Genomic DNA, 16,903 nt, shown 5'->3' with positions numbered 1-16,903 from the left:
GAGGGCCCCGGGTGCCGGGAGGCCAGGGCGGGGCCGCACCTTCTCCCGGGCTGGAGAACCTGAGCGTGCGTTCGAGGCATCCAGACGGACAGTCTCTTTAAAATTTCCCGATAAAGAAGTTTAGTTAGAGTCCTGTCCTTTACCCTTCTGAGGCCGGCCCCGTGTCTAGCTTCCTTGAGATGCCCACATCACTGAGGACAAGTTACTGAACTAAAACACCCGTTGTCTCATTACTGTTTTGCCCATTGGAGGAAAGGCAGCCCCTGGCCTCCCTAATTGTTCCTACAAGGAACTTCATGAGGACACGTAAGATGACATAAGCGAGTAAAATGCTACAGAAAGCTTAGAAGGACAATTGGTGATTTTGAGGAATGTCCGTTTATAGGTAGGGCTCTTTCTCACAATTTTGCCTTATTTCACAGTCTCAACCCCACACCCCATCTGATCTTGACACACACCTGATGGGTGATCTGTGGTATTGTCAGGGAAACTAATGGATCAGAGATCAAGAAATGAAGTGTCATTAGCAAGTGATGTTGGCACTACCCTGCTCCAGTTGTCGGGGTTTTGAAGAGAGCTTGTAGCACGCTGTAACTGGCCTGCTATGTTCAACACGGGCACACTTTTTAGGAGTTGTTGCATTGTCAATTTAGAATACCCTCTCAACCTATCTGACCCTTGAGTGGTTTGGCAAACTTCCACCAATAGTACATAAATGATGAGTTAGCAGTACGCTGTAATACTTTTCAAACTCTAGGACAACTACTTGTCAGGAGCTTTGAAGGGAGGGATATTGTGCACACCTCAGGATGTATTTATACAGGAGATTAAAAGATCACATTTCTGTAAATTGAGTTCAGGGGTGTATTATCTTTCTATCCTAATGGGAAGAGCCCTAGAAAGTAGGGCTGCTTGTCATATTTTGTTCTATAGTCATAGTTACAAGCTTAGTGAACAAAGACAAGTTGTCTAAACTTGAAACTTCCTTTTTTTTATCTCTAAAATGGGAGATGATGGTCTAGCTGCTGTTGCTTTTTCATGGGCCAAATGAGATCATGAATATGAAAATGAAAGACATTCTAAGTATGGCATTGTTAAGAGATTTGCATCAGCCTCCACCCTGCATAAGATGTGTGCTTTCAGAAGTCAGATTCTGAGTCAGAACTAGAAATAGAGCAGTGAAGAAGACAGTCTCCAACCTAGTAGAGTTCACACTACAGTAGGGAAATAGGTAACAGAAATAAGATGTGGGGAAATAGAGAACAAAGAAACATAAAATAATTTCAGAAAGGGCTAAGTACAGTGAAATAAAGGAAGCTAAGAGCAGGCCATTGGGAAACAGGAAGGTTGTTTTAGATAAGGCCTTTTGGGGAAGGTGATTCAATGGAGAAGAGCCTGAATAAGGACATCTTGTGGGGGGTGGGATGATAGCATTGAACACTTAAGTAGAACTTACCAAATTAAAGCATTTTTTAAATAGTACAGCCTTATAACACTTATGAGGTAAATAATGGTATCTCCATTTTTATAGATAAGGAAACAGGCACAGAATTTGCTTAAGCTAAAATGTGGTAGAGACAGATATGAATTTGGACAATCTGACTTGAGAGCCCATACTCCAAATGACTACATTTTTCTGCCTCTCAGCACAGGTCAAGGTTCTGAGATAGAAACAAGCCAAGAGAGCTACTTTCTTCAAGAAGAGGGAGAAAGTGGTGCAGCTGATGATGGAAGGGTTTGCTGGACTGTAGGGGCACTTGTAGGCTGTGTAAAAGTAACAATCTTGTTCTAAGTGTAGTGGAAAAAGTTTGCCTGGAGGAAATGGCATGGAGTTTAAGCTTTGTTAGTGGGAGGTAGAATGAAAGTGGGGAGATTAGAGGCTATTGCTGTGCCCTGGGGGACCAGGTGGCGGTACTTCCTGGTGGAAAAGGTGGTTTTGGAGAGTGATACTGAGGGGTGCAGTTTGTAACATAAGAACAATACTTGCTCATGAGCAGAATGAGGAAAAGGGAGAAATAACTTCTTAGGTTTAAGCTGAAACAATTTAGGAGAACAGGAGATGAGAGGACGTAGAGAATATAGTTTTGGAGGAAAAGTATGAATTCAGTTTTGGACAAGTTTTAGATGCTTGTTGGACAGTGATAATATTAAAAGTGCTAGTAATAATAGTAAACATAATGTAAATAAACTTCCAAGCAGGTTTTTTTTTAGTACTTTTGCATATATTATTTTATTCTAAATTTTTTTTGCTAAGAATTGTTACTGTCCCAATTTTATATATGAGAAAATGGAGACACAGATAATTGCCTTAAGTTACCCAGTTTGGTAGTAATGAAGCTGGTGGTATTCATACTCAAGGGGTCTAGCTTGGAGTCTGTGCAGTTAATCATGTAACTATCTCCATGTGGATATGTTGCATGTACATGAATATGAATATGAATATGGAACTCAGGAATGGTCCCGGTTGAAGAGATACTTTGTATTTCTGAAAAGAAAGCCTGCTTTTGGCATAGAGAGAAAAGAAGGTAGGAAGTGGAGCTGCACTCCCTGGTCCTGGTTTTTTATTAGTTGATTAACTTCCTGCAACCAACGTCTACAGGTTCCATGAAGGTGATGTCTCTCATTTATCTAGTCCCTATCCATCGCTTGCTATGTAGGTAGTGCTTCAGGGTGACATCATATGAAGGGCATTTGGTTAGGTTTTGGGAATTCAGAGATGAATAAACAAATCACTTTGAGGAGCAGAGAATGAAGAGAAACCTGTGGAAATAAAGGTAGAGTGGACTCAATGCATAAATACATTCTGATGAGTTCATTCTGGTTTTCTATACCTCTCCTCCCCCTTGGCCCATGGTTTGAGAGGTGGGGCATGAAAAGTGCAAAGAAGTGAAAGTATGAATTTGAGTCTCTGTAAGAGTCTTTGTGAACAAAAGAATTGATAAAAAACTTGCATATTTTACTACATTTACCTTAGTTTTAGTTTGTATTGATATAAATTTTTGCCAAATGAAATAAATGCTGATATTTGACTATCATTGTGGAGTAGTGAGTTTTTCCAGTGCTGTTACCAAGTAGTGTTGACAGGGATCACAGTGAAAAAAGTTGGCTTGAAATGTTGCATAATAGAGAGTGATGGAGGGGATGTGTGTGGAGAGTTTAGGCAGTTTTCCACAATTTTTAAGTGTGTGTATCATGCCGAAGTTCTGCAGATTGGGTAAGTTTGAATTTCTCTGCTGATGAGTTGTTTAACATTGTGATACACATTTTGCCTTAGAGGTTCTGGTAGTATGTGTCATAGTTGGAGTTATAGATTGCATCTCTCATATCTGGAATGTTGTAGGACATAGAGACCAGAAGAAAACACCCCAAAAAGATGTGTCTTGTTTCTATAGTTCAGCTTCAGGGCATACCATAACCACAATACAGTTTGTCACAGATCTTCGTTTTCTTCCCCGCTTGCTCTTCCCCCTCACTTTCTCCCCTCCTCCTTTTCCTCTTCCTCTTCCTGTTCCCCCTCTTCTTCCCCCTCCTATTCCTCCTCTTCCTTTTCCTCCTCCTCCTTCTCCTTCATCTTTGCACTAGATTACATCCTCAACCCTTTTTTTATTTTTGACACAGGTTTTTGCTAAATTGCAAAGGGTGGGCTCAAACTTGTAATGCTTCTTGTGCCTCAGTCTCCTAAAATTACGGGATTATAGGTGTACACAACCAAGCTGATCTTATTACAGTTTTTTTACTTTGTAACATGAGTACTTCAGATTTGAACCAGTGAAAGATGAAAATTATACCACTGCAGATTTTATGGTTAATTTCAGAGTTTTTTATTAAATTTGTATTTCATTGGGAGAGTTTACTGGAATAACCAAATTCATCACTCTAAACAGATATGTGTAGAGGGGAGGCCTCTCCTGTTACAGTTCACAAAATTTTAAATCTGCTGTATTTCTATAGCACATTCTCAGTTAACATCTTTAAGAATGTCAAATATCTGTATGTGGTATAAAATAGAATTGACTGTTTTTGTTATCATTATTGTTTTGGGACAGAGTCTTGCTATGTGGCCCAGGCTGGCCTTCAACTCTGTGGCAATCTTCCTGCCTCAACCTCCCAAATGCTGGGACTGTGGACATGTGCTTCCATGGCTGGCAGAACTGACTATGACATGGCTTACTGATTGCCCAGGTTTTGTGGGTTTTTAAGTTCAGGTTCAGTGGGCAAGCTGATGATTATTTGTGTTAGATAGCTCCCAGCAAGGAGGAGTGATGACAAGTCCTATATGAAAGCAGCAGAGTCACTTTTTCTGACCCTGAACATATGAAATACAGCATCTTAGGTAATGAATATAATTCAGATTCTCTTTAAAATTTATATTTGCACAAGCAAATCTTAAAGCTTTTAAAACATTTTTGGGTACTAATGTAAATATATGGAAATTATTTCTTGTAGAAAACAATGTGTATAGCTCAGTGATGGAGCATGTTAGGCATCTGAATATAATTTGTAAGATTCCACTTATAGTTACTTTTATTTATGCATATAACCTTCAGCACATAGGTATTTGCAGTGATAGCTAAGTATTAGTTTCTTTACTTTTACTTAAATGTCTAAGTAGACATTTAAAAATTTATATAAATAGTATTTGATTTTGATTTGTATTTAGTTGCTTAGAAATTAAAATATTCATTTAAAAACCACCATCTCCAACTGCCAAAGTATGGGAAGAAGGAAAGGAGAGGGAGAGCAAAGAACAAGTATTAGGGTTTGGATCTTTCAGAAGTCCTTTTACATTAGTTTTTATATGTGACTATCACAAACACTCCATAAAATATGTAGGGCACATATTTTCTTCATTATTTGACTTATATGGAAACAGGTTTAGGTCAAATGATTTTCTGTATATGTTAGACAAAGGTAGTAATGAACAAATCTAGGACTTGAAAGTTTGTCTTGTTGCCTTTTAAAGTTACCAGTTGTTATTCTGTGTAATCTTGAGAGTCCTATGGAATGAGGTATTTGTTACATAGATAAGAAAACTGGTTAAAAAGATATTAACCTATTCAAAGTCACTCAACTCAAAATGTAGGTTCTCTCCTTTTATCTATGGTACTGGGGATTGAAGCCAGGGCCTTTGCTGAGCTACATACCTAGATCTTTTTAAAAATTTTTAAATTTTGAGACATGGTTTCCTTAAGTTGCTAAATTGCCCAGGCTGGGCTTGAACTTGGTATCCTCTTGCCTCATTCTCTCAGAGTGCTGGGATTATAGGCATGTGCCACCATGCCCAGCCCAGAATGTAGTGACTTTTTCTATTGAACTAAGCTGTCTCTCCAAGTATTCTTTTCCAGTAAATAAATTTGATAATTTCTGGATAAATTCACCAAATAAATACTATACTTGAGTGAAAGAGTCTCTTGGCACATACTGTAGTGCTCATCTTGCCACTTGAATCAATGGTGAATTCAGTGTTTGCAGTCCTCCTCAGAGTTTTGTTTTGTTTTTTTGTATTTTGAAGTAAGGTCTAGCTCTGTATAGTTCAGGCTGGCCTTGAACCAACTATGTTGCTCAGGATGGCCTGGAATTCATGGTAATCCTCCTGGCTCAGCCTCCTGAGTGCTGGGATTACAAGGAGTGTACCACCATACCCTGTCCTTCTCAGATTTGAGAAGTAGAAATTCATTAGTTTGGTAAAACATGAGGTAGTAAGACTTAACTATTTAGAACTTAGTTTTGGGAACATTGAACTCCAAAAGCAGTCCAAAGATAGCTCTCAGCTATATTTGAATGAATTTGCGTAAAGCAGCCTATGTGATAGGATTCACGTTGCCAGTTGAAATAGATTTATGTGGTATTTGGACTTTGAGAATAATATGAATTCAAAATATGAAATGAAATAAGATAGTCATCTTGTGTGTTAAGCATGACTAATGAGATGATATTACAGTTTTTATTTTCCTTCTGAAACAAAGTTTATTATACTCTCAGTAAGTACATCATTTTTGTGAAGTGATGGGAACGTGTGACAGTTTATTTTCTAGATTGGAAAACTTAAGGGTTTATCAGTTTACATAAATAAGTCAAAGATAGAATTTTGAATTTAGATTTTCAGATTTTTACAAAACCATCCAAGACTGTCATTGTCATTAGATCAAAAAGAATACTTAGTTAAATATTTGAGCAGTTTTGTTGGAAGATTATTTGATGTTATTCAACTGTTGGAATAAGTTTTAGTGGGTGGGTGTTGTAATGGTTCATATACAGTTATATCCATTGGCTCTGTTTGGTCCATTGGTAGTGTGAAATTATGGGTCTTACAGAGGGAGAGACCCACCTTTGTTAGTACAGTTGTATATTGGGCAAGAAAGACAATGATTATACTTAAAAGGTGGAGATTCACAACTTGCCGTACAACTAGGTCATTATACCAAATATTTTTCTGACCTACATGAATAAAAAGTTAATATGCGTATAGCCATAGTATTTACAATATTGAGTGAAAAGGTCACCACTTAAGTATAACTGAAATAAAGCTTGCAGACTTGCTAAGCGAGGGAGAACTATGCTTGGAGAGCACAGTTTTCCAAATGGGCAAAATGTTCCATATAGGGTTTTGAAGAAGCTTGGAATTTTAAGACTTGCTGATTTTCAAAAGTGAGACAGTTTAAGGATTGGCCAGTTTTAGATATGGAGTTTAGGGACTGGCTGCCTTTGAGGAGGTAACTGAATCCTGGCAGCTGCTGACTAGCAGAATACTTAAGTAGAAATGTTGAGTAGAATTTAAAGATTGATTGATCGGGATAGATTTAAAACTGGTTTTGTGGTTACCAACTTGAGGCAAGAGCAGAAGTTCCTTTTCTTTCTCAAATTGAAGCCTAGTTACTCTTTATTGTCCACATATGTCAAACATGTTACTGTTAGTTATTGTGCTGATATAATTCTGATTTTGCATTTCTTCTGAAACTTTAAAAGAAATGAATATAACGAATATGGTTTTCTGTCTTCCAGTGTCAAGATTATTTCATTGAAACTCAAACTGCCTCAAGGAACATTCTATATGTAGTTAAAAGGTATTATATTATGTGTAGATGTTCTTTAATTCTTTAAAAATTACGGTGAAGGCAGCTTTTATATCTATTTTTCTTTCTTGTGGGAGTATGTTGCATCACATACCTGCCAAAATTAGTCTTCAGGATATGGAATCTAAAAATTTGTTGTTTTTGCTGTTTTAAGAGCTAGAGCTAGAAGCAATTACTTTTGCAAAATTAACTACCAATTATTCTTAACATTTTAGAAGATTTAAGATTATATCTTTGCCTTTTAAATGACAAGGTAGGGTGCAGCATTTTAATATCTGAATCATTTTACCTCATATCAAAGCACTATTTATATAATTTATTTCAGTTAATATTTAGAATATTTTTTATTCTGCAGAGTGAAATAAAAAGCTAATATCTATAACTAGTAGAACTTTAGCACACTTTATTACACATTGATCTCTCATGTAATATTTCAGTTTAAATTTTTTCCCAATGTTAATATTATGAAAGAGTTATTGTTTTCCTATTAGATGGTATTTGTGTATTTTTAACCTTACCATTTAAACTTTATAAATTTGTAGTTAATCAGTATTTTAGTTTTCTAGGAATATAGTATCTTTGATGCCTGTATGTGAGTACTGGGATTATTTCTCTGCTATCCACAGTATGATATATGGATTTGAAATACAGGAAATGAGTAGTTGAGCCTTTATAGCCTTGTGATGTGATTTTAAAAATACTGGGTTAGGTGATCTTTTTTATACACTGGCAAAAACAAAGGCTTTTCCATAAAAGTTTATCTTCTAGTCTTTCCTAATATAATGGATGAGATGTTATTTGTGTTCCTTTGATTATTAGTGAAGCTGAGCTTCTTGTCATGTACTTCTTCGACATATGGATTTTATCTACATTTCCCTATTTAGCAAGTAAAAATCTAGAACCCCTTGTTAAATTTGAATTTCAAGTAATTTTTAGTATAAGTATGTACTATGCAATTGGGGGATATGCTTATACCAGAGTAAAGGTTGTGTTTAGGGCTGGGAATTTAGCTTTGTGGCTCTACCACCTGCCTTGCAAGTGCAAGGACCCAAGTTTGATCTCCAGTATAAAAAGAAAAAAAAAAGTTGTGTTTAACTGAAATTCAGATTTAGTGGGGAATCCTGAGTTTTACCAACTCTTAGGTTCACTTTCTGTGAATTGTCTGTTTCTGTTCTTACCAAAATTTCAGTTGTATTTTCTTTTCGTTTTTGTTTTATTTTAACACTTTTTTTTAACAGTTACTGGATATTAATCTGTTGGCTTTTTTTAAAGTGGTTGCAAGCATATTCTTCTAGTTCTTTGTCTATCTAAATTTGTAGTGTCCTTTGTTGTAAAGTAAGTTCTTAAGTTTTGATGGAATCAATCCCATTAAAATTTATTCATGTTGTGTATACTTTTGAGACCTTCTTTAAGAAATATTTCATTACCTGAGATTGCAAATACATTTTTTACTTTTTCTGTCATTGGCTTTATAGTTGTACATTTCATATATAGATTTTTAATCTGCTTGGCATTTATTTTGTGGGAAGAGTACATATGACCCTAATTTCTGATGGCTGGATTTCTGATGATTTAATTTAATGCTATTTCAACTTTACAGTGATATGAAAGTAATATGCATTTAGTAGAAGAAGTTCTTCAAATTTTGAGCTTTCTTCATGCTAGGCATCTGCAAGACGATCCTCTTGCAATGCTGAGAGTGGCAGCAGGGAGCTGGAAACACCAATCAGTCACCTGATTGCAAAGATAAACAACTGATAATAAGTCTCTAGTGCACCGTATTGCTAAGCTGTGATAATGCTAGATATATTAAATATATTTTCAAATTATTATATTTTGAATTTATAATAGGATTATTGAGGCATAACCCCAGTGTAAGCTGTAAGAACACCTGTATTAGAATATAAATTTAGAGAAGTAATGAGGGGGCAGATATGTGAGGACTAGTAAGCCATGGTGAAAACTTAGGAGGCCAGTGGAAGGTTTTAATAGTGGTACTATAGTCTGTAACATGCTTTAAAAGAAGCTCTTTGATGACTGTGGTGAATAGATTGTATGAGGGTATGGCAGAGACAACTAATTCTTCTCTAATCACCCATTTACTGTTAAAAGCTATACAGTTTGGCTATCTACATGGTTGCCCACATAGAAATTATGTCTTTCAACTTTTCTTGCTTGCAGATAATGGCTGTATGATTAGGCTTGGCCCGGTTAGATATGAACAAAAGTGACATGTACAGCTTTAGTGTTATCTTTTTAAAGATAAGGTACTTGTCCTGGACTTTACTCACCTTATCCCTCTTCTCACTGACTGGAATATAGCAAACCAGAATAGTAACAACTGTTTGGAATCTAGAGGTACAGATCTTGTATAGGGATAGCAGAACCATCCCTCATCAGTCTAGGTCCCTGGACGACAATATGTATGAAAATCAAGTACTGCTTGCCCTCCCTCAACCACCTGAGTATCACTGTATGGTTTCAAAGCCAAGAATACACTTCTTTCATGTTTGAGTCATTGTGTTTTGTTATCATATTATTATAGCAATGTAGCTTATAACCTATACCAGTGATGGTGAATCTCTTAGAACTTTTAATGATACAGCCTGCTTTGGCACACGTGCCATGGGTTTGCCATCTCTGCCCCTATACTGTGCCAAAATGAATACTTCAGGAACTACATTTCAGATGGACTAGTCCATAATAAAAAGCTGATAACATGCATGGCACTGTCTAAGTGTTTAGGCAACATACAGTAGAAACTGTATTAGAGGCTAGAAAATTGGTGACCCTTATTGTACAGTAGCAGAATATTTGGTGAAACTGTCATCTCTTATAACTTGTAAGGCAATCAATTTGTGTACTCAATCTGGACCTTCTGGGGAAATGGTTTGAAAGAATCAAGATTGCTAATATGAGTTGAATATTCCTTGCTGCTCTATCAAGGAACTATAAGAGGACAGTAAGAGATAAATTAGCCAGCTTTCAATTAAAGTTAGCAGGGAGTATATAGTTAAGAGAATATAGTTAGTTAATAATATAAAGTTAATAGAGGTTCTTTCCCCATGGCTTAAGGACTTAGTTTATAGTTAATAGAGTATAGTTAGTTAATAGTGTAGAGTTAGTTGATATTCTTTCACCATGGCTCAAATGCTTGGGTTGATTTACAGTTCAATGCAATGGGGCATTGAAATGTTAGGGGAAAAATTGCTTCTGTGTCAAACAGTAAGAGGTAAGATTGTCATTCTCAGGAATCTTCTGCTAGATTTTCATGGCTCAACAGTGGAAGCTATTTCAGGCAGGAATTAAATGAAGGAATTGCTTTTTTACCTGAATTAGTCAATTGAAGTTCATAAAAGCTTCAATTTCAAATACAAAGTCTACAACTTTTATATGACAACAAAAGTTTCTTATTCACAGTATGTTGACTGTGTTTAACATTTTCTGTCATTCCAAGATTTAAACAAAAGGACCACTGGTATTTCTTTTTCTTTTCTTTTGGGGTTAGGGATGGTTGCCATTTTTGTGACAGAAAAGAGAGATAGCAGAACCAGTTTCTTAGAAGTGGCACCTGGTATTTTTGTTTATATTTTATTGGACAAAACAAGTCACATGGCTGAGCCTGAAATTAGGTATGAGTCACATGGTCTATTCCAGTGATGGTGAACCTTTTAGAGCTTTCAGTGATACAGTAGCCACTGTGGCACACATGCCATAGGTTCACCGCCACTGGTCTATCCTGATGTCAGTAGAGTGGTGAAATAATATTGCTGTGAATCATATGACTTCAAGAAAGCTGACTTTAAATCTGGAGAGAACGTGATGAATCTGCCACAGGTGCCAGCAAATAAAGAGGAGAGTTGACAAATTTAATATCTGTGACCAAACTAAATCTTTAGTTATGGTTATTTTAATGTGGCAGTGACAGAAGATAAACAGACCCGTTCAGTCTTTGAGAGGATTATGTTGCCAAATAGGCCACAAGTTTAGCTTGCAAAAGCCTGTAATTATTTGATGTCATTTGACACTTAAGTGTTCCAATAACCTTTGGTCTCCAAATTTTCAGCAGCATGAAGTAGGACATTAGATCTTTGCTTTCCCTTTGGAGCACGTACTCTACTGTTATATATAGTCAAAAGGGATAATGGAAAAGAAAGAATCTTTCAGTGGCAAAGCCAGGGCTTCAGCAGACAAATGGACAAGGGAATTTCTGTTATAGGACAAACTTGATTCAACCGAAGGACTTACTTTCCTTCAAGAGCATGGGTTCTTTGTAATTGCCTTTCAACAAATGCTCCACTTTTATAGAAATTATTTCTTATGATAAATTATTTTAGCTAAGACTGTAGGATATGGAATAATGTAATGACATAAACAATACTGGCAACAATAATTGTAAAAACAACTATGACAAGATCAATAATAATAACAACTAATATTTATTGAATGATTACTGTGTACGAGCTACTGTCCTAAGGGTTTTATAAGTATTTTAATCCTTACAGCCTATGGATAACTATTGTTATCATTCTTGTTTTATACATGAGGCAGGTGAGGCACTGGATAAATGAATTCTTTCTCCATAGTTTCATAGATGGTTATTGGTAAAGTCTAAGTTCTAGCCAGGCTCACTTGCTGCAGATGCTGCTGTGGTACTGACTGATGTCTTCAGAAAATATGTATTGATGTCCTAAACTGCAATGTGACGGTATTTGGAGATGGACCTTTGGTAAACAATTGGGTTCAGATGAGATAGTAACAGTGGTGCTTTCACACTGGCATTAGTGCCCTTATAAAACACTGGAGAGCTTGCTCTCATTCTTCCCCTTCCAAGTGAGGATGCAGTGTCTGTAAACCAGGAAGAGGGCCCTCAACACAAACTGACCATGCTGGCGCCCTGATCATAGTCTTCCCAGCTCCCTTAAAACAGAGTCCACGCTTTTGACTACTATACATCAGAGACAAGCTTTTCTCAGATCAGTAGCAAAGTCCAACAATTTGGACTGGGAAGAAGGGGTGAAAAAAATGGAAAGAACACCAAGAAGAAATAATTTTATGGAAACATAATTTTAAGCTTAATGTCAGAATTAAATTGATGCTGTCTAGTAAATTTATAATGAATTTTCTGTGCATTAAGCAGAGCAGTTTTGTGTTTGTAGACAGCATCCAGATTACAGAGGGTTAAGTAGTGAATGGGAGGGCAGGAAAAACAGCTCAAACTTCTTTTGAAGATATTTAGCCATGAAGGAAAAAGGACAAGCAGGAAGAGGCAGGAGAGAGACATGAAGTCTCTGGCAGTGTATTAGTTCTTTCTGTTCATTTGTTTTATGATAGGAGAGCCTTGAGCATTTATGTGTAGTGGGCAGAAAGTTAAAAGAAAAATTGAAGATGTAGAGGCAGTAAGGAGATAAATGATGATATCAGCTCCTGTAGAAGGTGGATGGCTTGAATTCCTGAATACCGGTTGAAGGTTAATTTTGGGCAGGAAGAGGGACACCCTTCCTCCTCACTGCCAGGAAGGAGGTGAGAATGCGTGTGGTGGTTGGTCAAGTCAGAGAGGAAACTATGGGGGCCTGACCTCATGACCTCTCTTTTGTTTCTGTGGAGGTGATGTCATTTGTTGAAGGAAGAGGTGGTAGGAAGCTTGAAGAGAGTGGTAGAAGGTTGAGTTGATTCTGTGAGAAGTGATAGGGAACTGATTAGGAGTCTGAGAAAGATAGATGGGCAGCAGTGAGTGATGGGCCTCCTGAGATGGAGGTGGGAGACTGTTGTGTTTGTAGAGTTCCCAGTCTTGATTGGGTCTGGTCATAGCAGTGATCTCCAGTCCAGGTGTGCGAGTGAAGGAGATGCTTAGCTTGATCCTTTGGCATGTACTAGAAGGACAAGCTAATCAAGAAGTGGAGAGTTTAAGGCCAGGGAGAAGGCAAAGCTGGCTGTCATATTTTACGTTATATTGTACAAGAAGTGAAGCTTGGAGCCTGGCTAATAGATTAGGAAATAGGGAAGGAAGTGGAGAAAAATTGGAAGCTTAAACAGATTTAAGATCAAGTATGTTTGTTCACTTGTTCATTCAATAAATATTTGTTGAGCATTTATCTCCCAGATACTATGCTAGGTGCCATGGCTTCCTAGATCAAAGCGGTGATCCACACAGTCCCTGTGCCTGTAGAGCCCAATTCTGGTGGACAGGTACACATCAAGCATTTTATATATAAAATTTCAAATGGTAAAAAGCAATGTTGAAAAGGGAAATGAAAGGTAAGGGGTGCAGATACCATTTCAAATAATGTGCTTGGGAAAGAGGCTCTTGGAAGAAGGGGCATCTGAACAGACACTTAAGTGTAGTCAAGGAGCAGCAGTGAAGGTGTCTAGTGGAGAGGGTTGTTGGGTAAGGAAATAGTACTCCTGCAAAGCCTTGGTGCAGGCTGATTTGAGGAACAGACATGGTACTGAGGATTGTGAGGGAGGAGAAGAGCAGTAGTCAATTAGAGGCATATTAGTGGTGACAATTAGGATTGCTCGGTGGATTTAGGTTTTCACTCCTGTCACAGGCAATTCACTGGAAGGATGTGAATCACAGGAGTGACCTGATTGGCCTTACTCTTCTGGGTGTTCATACTGGCTGCCTTTTGGAGAAGCCGACTGGCAATTAGGGTTGAGGAGTCTAGATAGTTAAAGTGAAAGATTGTGATCCCCAAGTAGCACATTGGCATTTCAGATCCCAACCATGGAGTGCTTCTGGGTGAAGAATCCTGTTGCTGCTTCTTTAAGCAGACGCACCCACTCCACAATAGGCATTCTTTTCTGTGGATAAAGGCCTGACCCGACCCTTGGTTTGTGCCGCACCCTTTCCTGTTTTTGAAGTGCTTTTCACCCATTTCATTATTCATTCTCCCATTTTATCCTCACCTTGTCTTTCAGATCTGATGTACGTTTTGTCTTCCTGGCCCAGACTTCCAAGACCCACTTTCAGATTTGTTTTTCAGTCTTCAATAAACTTGCTTGGTTGCTCAGTGTGTAAACCAGAAGAAAGTGAAAATGAGGGTTAGGAGTAAATTCAGTGTTGTGCAACTTGCACTTGTCCTCTGACCCTTGAAGTAACTCTGGGACACCTCCAAAAGTTCCTTTTACCCTCACCTTCCAAGTCGTAGTGGGGGAAGGCTTGCATAGAATGGTGACTTTGCCTTTCTTGCCACAGGCCATCCCTTGGATCACCCCAGGAAACGCTCTCTCCCAGTGCAGCCTGTACCTTCTTAATTCTTAGGGACACCTCGGCACTTCAAGTGCTGAGGGCACTTGAAACCATGAGGCAGGCATGGCACCTCTTTCTGAATGTCTTATTCACTGGCTGTTACTTAATTTACTAAGTCATAATAGTAAAAATTAAGGTAGTTCTAATTATAGGCCATGGGTATCTGTCCTTCTCAACCAATTATGTTATTGACATTAAGATGTTAAATAGATACATTACAATTTAGAAAGTAATATCTACGTGGATCTTTTAAGAAAAAACCTTACAATATCAAGACATATTTAAATCAAAGACTACTTCAGTCTTCTGGGGATTAGTAGGTCCCTCTGCTCTTTGTTAAGAATACTTTGATGGAAATGTTTAGAAATACCATTTTAGGTCGTCACATTTGTTACTTGTTTTTGTTTCTATGTTTAATGGGGATATTAAACCTTTTTTATTCAACATGGAATAGGACCCAGTCATGATTTAGTTGCTGGTTAAACGTAAAATATTTGTATTTTCTTCTTTTAGTGAAGTTTAATTTTGATAAATGCCATTAAAGTAAACATTGCTGCATTACACAAGGGCTTTATAAGAGCCAGGTGATAGCCTTGTAATTGGAGTAATACTCAAGGTTGTCCTAGGTCACAAAATAAGTTTGATACTTTGGATTTATATGAGATAGAATACCACTTGCATTTAACACTTGTAATATTTTCCGAATATTATCTTAATCTTTATGAGGACTGTTTACTGCGAAGGAATTGATTTACAGCTAGCCTTGCCACTAGGTGTTCTGGTAACACTACCAAACTATAAAACAAATGAGGGCAAGGGTTTGGCATGTTCATTGATGTATCCTTAGCTAAGAGTGGCATAACATCACATATATTAAACCTGCCTTTTGAGTGAATAAATGAATGACCAATTTTGATATAGATGTGAAAATATCAGTGTCTGATTATAGGTGACACCTTCAGGAGAGAGCCCTCCTGAATATGCTATCACAACGTTGCTACCAATAAATGGCTTCTTTAAATTAGTAGAAACAGGAGCACAGCTATAAGTTTTCTTTAGCATCTGCCAGTTGTCAAGTCTGTGTAATCATATAACCTGCCAATTCTCTGTGCAAAATGAGGATAGCAGTACAGAATCTAGTTAGTGCATATGGCTGCACAAAGAATACATGAGGGACAGGATAGGAGAAAATACTTGCAAATCATATTATCTGATAATGAACTTGTATTCAGCATTTATAAAGAGCGCTCACCAACTCAGTAATAAAAAGACAAATACTCAAGTAAAAATGAGCAAAACATCTGAGTAGAAATTCCTTCAAATAATTTTTATAAAAGTTAATGAGCACATGAAAAGACACTCAGTGTCATTAGTCTTGGAGAAGAGCAAATGAAAACAACAGAATACCAGGTGACTCCCATTAGTTTTCTTTTATTAAAAAAATATTGGTAATGATTATAGAAATTGGAACCTTCATACATTACTGGGAGGAGTGTAAATTGAGCAGCCACGTTGGAAAACAGCTTGATAGTTCTCAAAAGGTTAAAATATACTTTTGAACTACTATTACCTAGAAATTTCAGTCCTAAGTATATACTTAAATAAAAACAACTACACAAAACTTGTATATAAGTATTTATAGATACCTTATTCTTCATAGCTAAATATTACAAACAACACAAATGTCTATCAACTGAGGAATGGATAAGCAAAATGTGTTATATTTACACAGTGAAGTACTATTCAGTATAAAATGATGGGAGTAGTGACATGTGGTATAACATGAATGAATCTCCAAACATTATGCTAAGTGGAAAAAAGCCAAACATGAAAGGCCATATGTGATCTAATTTATGTAAAATGTCCAGAATAGGCCTATCACAGGGAAAGAAAGTCAATTAGTGAGCTAAAAGGACTGGAGTGACTGATAATGGGTAATACATTTCTTTTTGGAGATTTGCAAATGTTCTAAAACGACAGTGATGGTTGTACAATTCTGTGAATATACTAATACTATTACCTTATACACTTTATAAGGATGAATTATATGGTGGAGTATATGTATTTATAAAAGTGAATTTTATCTCAAAGCTGTTAAAGAATAATTGAGGTAATATGTGGGAATATACATTATTTGAGGAGACACTATTATAGTTAGACTGTGAGGCCTTAAAATAGTAGCAGCATGACTTAGCTGTTTTTCCTTGCTTGATGTGTGTAAATTTTATGCTGTGATTCAACTTTATAAAACTGTAACTCAGCCATATAAAATAGTGAAAATGTTGAAATGTGAAATGAATACTGCCTGGTCTACTATTTTTATGTAATAGGATTTTCTGGATCAGTTAATTAGCAATAAGTAGAATGTCATTAGAGAATTAGATTTTAGAATCGTAAAATTTTTGAGCTGAAAGGAACTTCAAAAGTTGTAGATTCTCATTTTGTTGTGTGAAAGAACTGAGTCTTATAAAACATTTTAGGTCATAGACAAGCAAATTTTAGAACTGAGTGGGTGTTCTTTCTGTTGTTTATTTTGTTTGCAACCTATTAATGGTATTTAGATAAATAATATCAATAG

General features: G+C 36.8%; 1 protein-coding gene across 5 annotated transcripts in view; it reads left to right on the top strand.

Moving 5' to 3' along the window:
* Znf438 (zinc finger protein 438) overlaps positions 1-16,903 on the top strand; it is a 199,876-nt gene that overhangs the window by 846 nt on the left and 182,127 nt on the right. Inside the window, exons 1-2 of one of the 5 annotated variants that reach the window (XM_033765628.1) lie at positions 36-385; positions 7,003-7,064. The gene's annotated coding sequence lies outside the window, so the exon portion shown is untranslated. Of the gene's footprint in view, positions 1-35; positions 386-4,278; positions 4,334-7,002; positions 7,065-16,903 lie in introns of those variants that run through there. The other 4 variants (XM_010621334.3, XM_033765629.1, XM_033765630.1 and 1 more) reach the window with 4 other exon arrangements.

Source organism: Fukomys damarensis, unplaced genomic scaffold (genome assembly GCF_012274545.1).
Source record: "Fukomys damarensis isolate Sample0158 unplaced genomic scaffold, DMR_v1.0_HiC HiC_scaffold_19, whole genome shotgun sequence".
NCBI classification, from domain to species: Eukaryota; Metazoa; Chordata; class Mammalia; order Rodentia; family Bathyergidae; genus Fukomys; species Fukomys damarensis.
The sequence above is the reverse complement of the archived record's forward strand: the minus strand, read 5'-3'. Positions and strand labels throughout refer to the sequence as shown.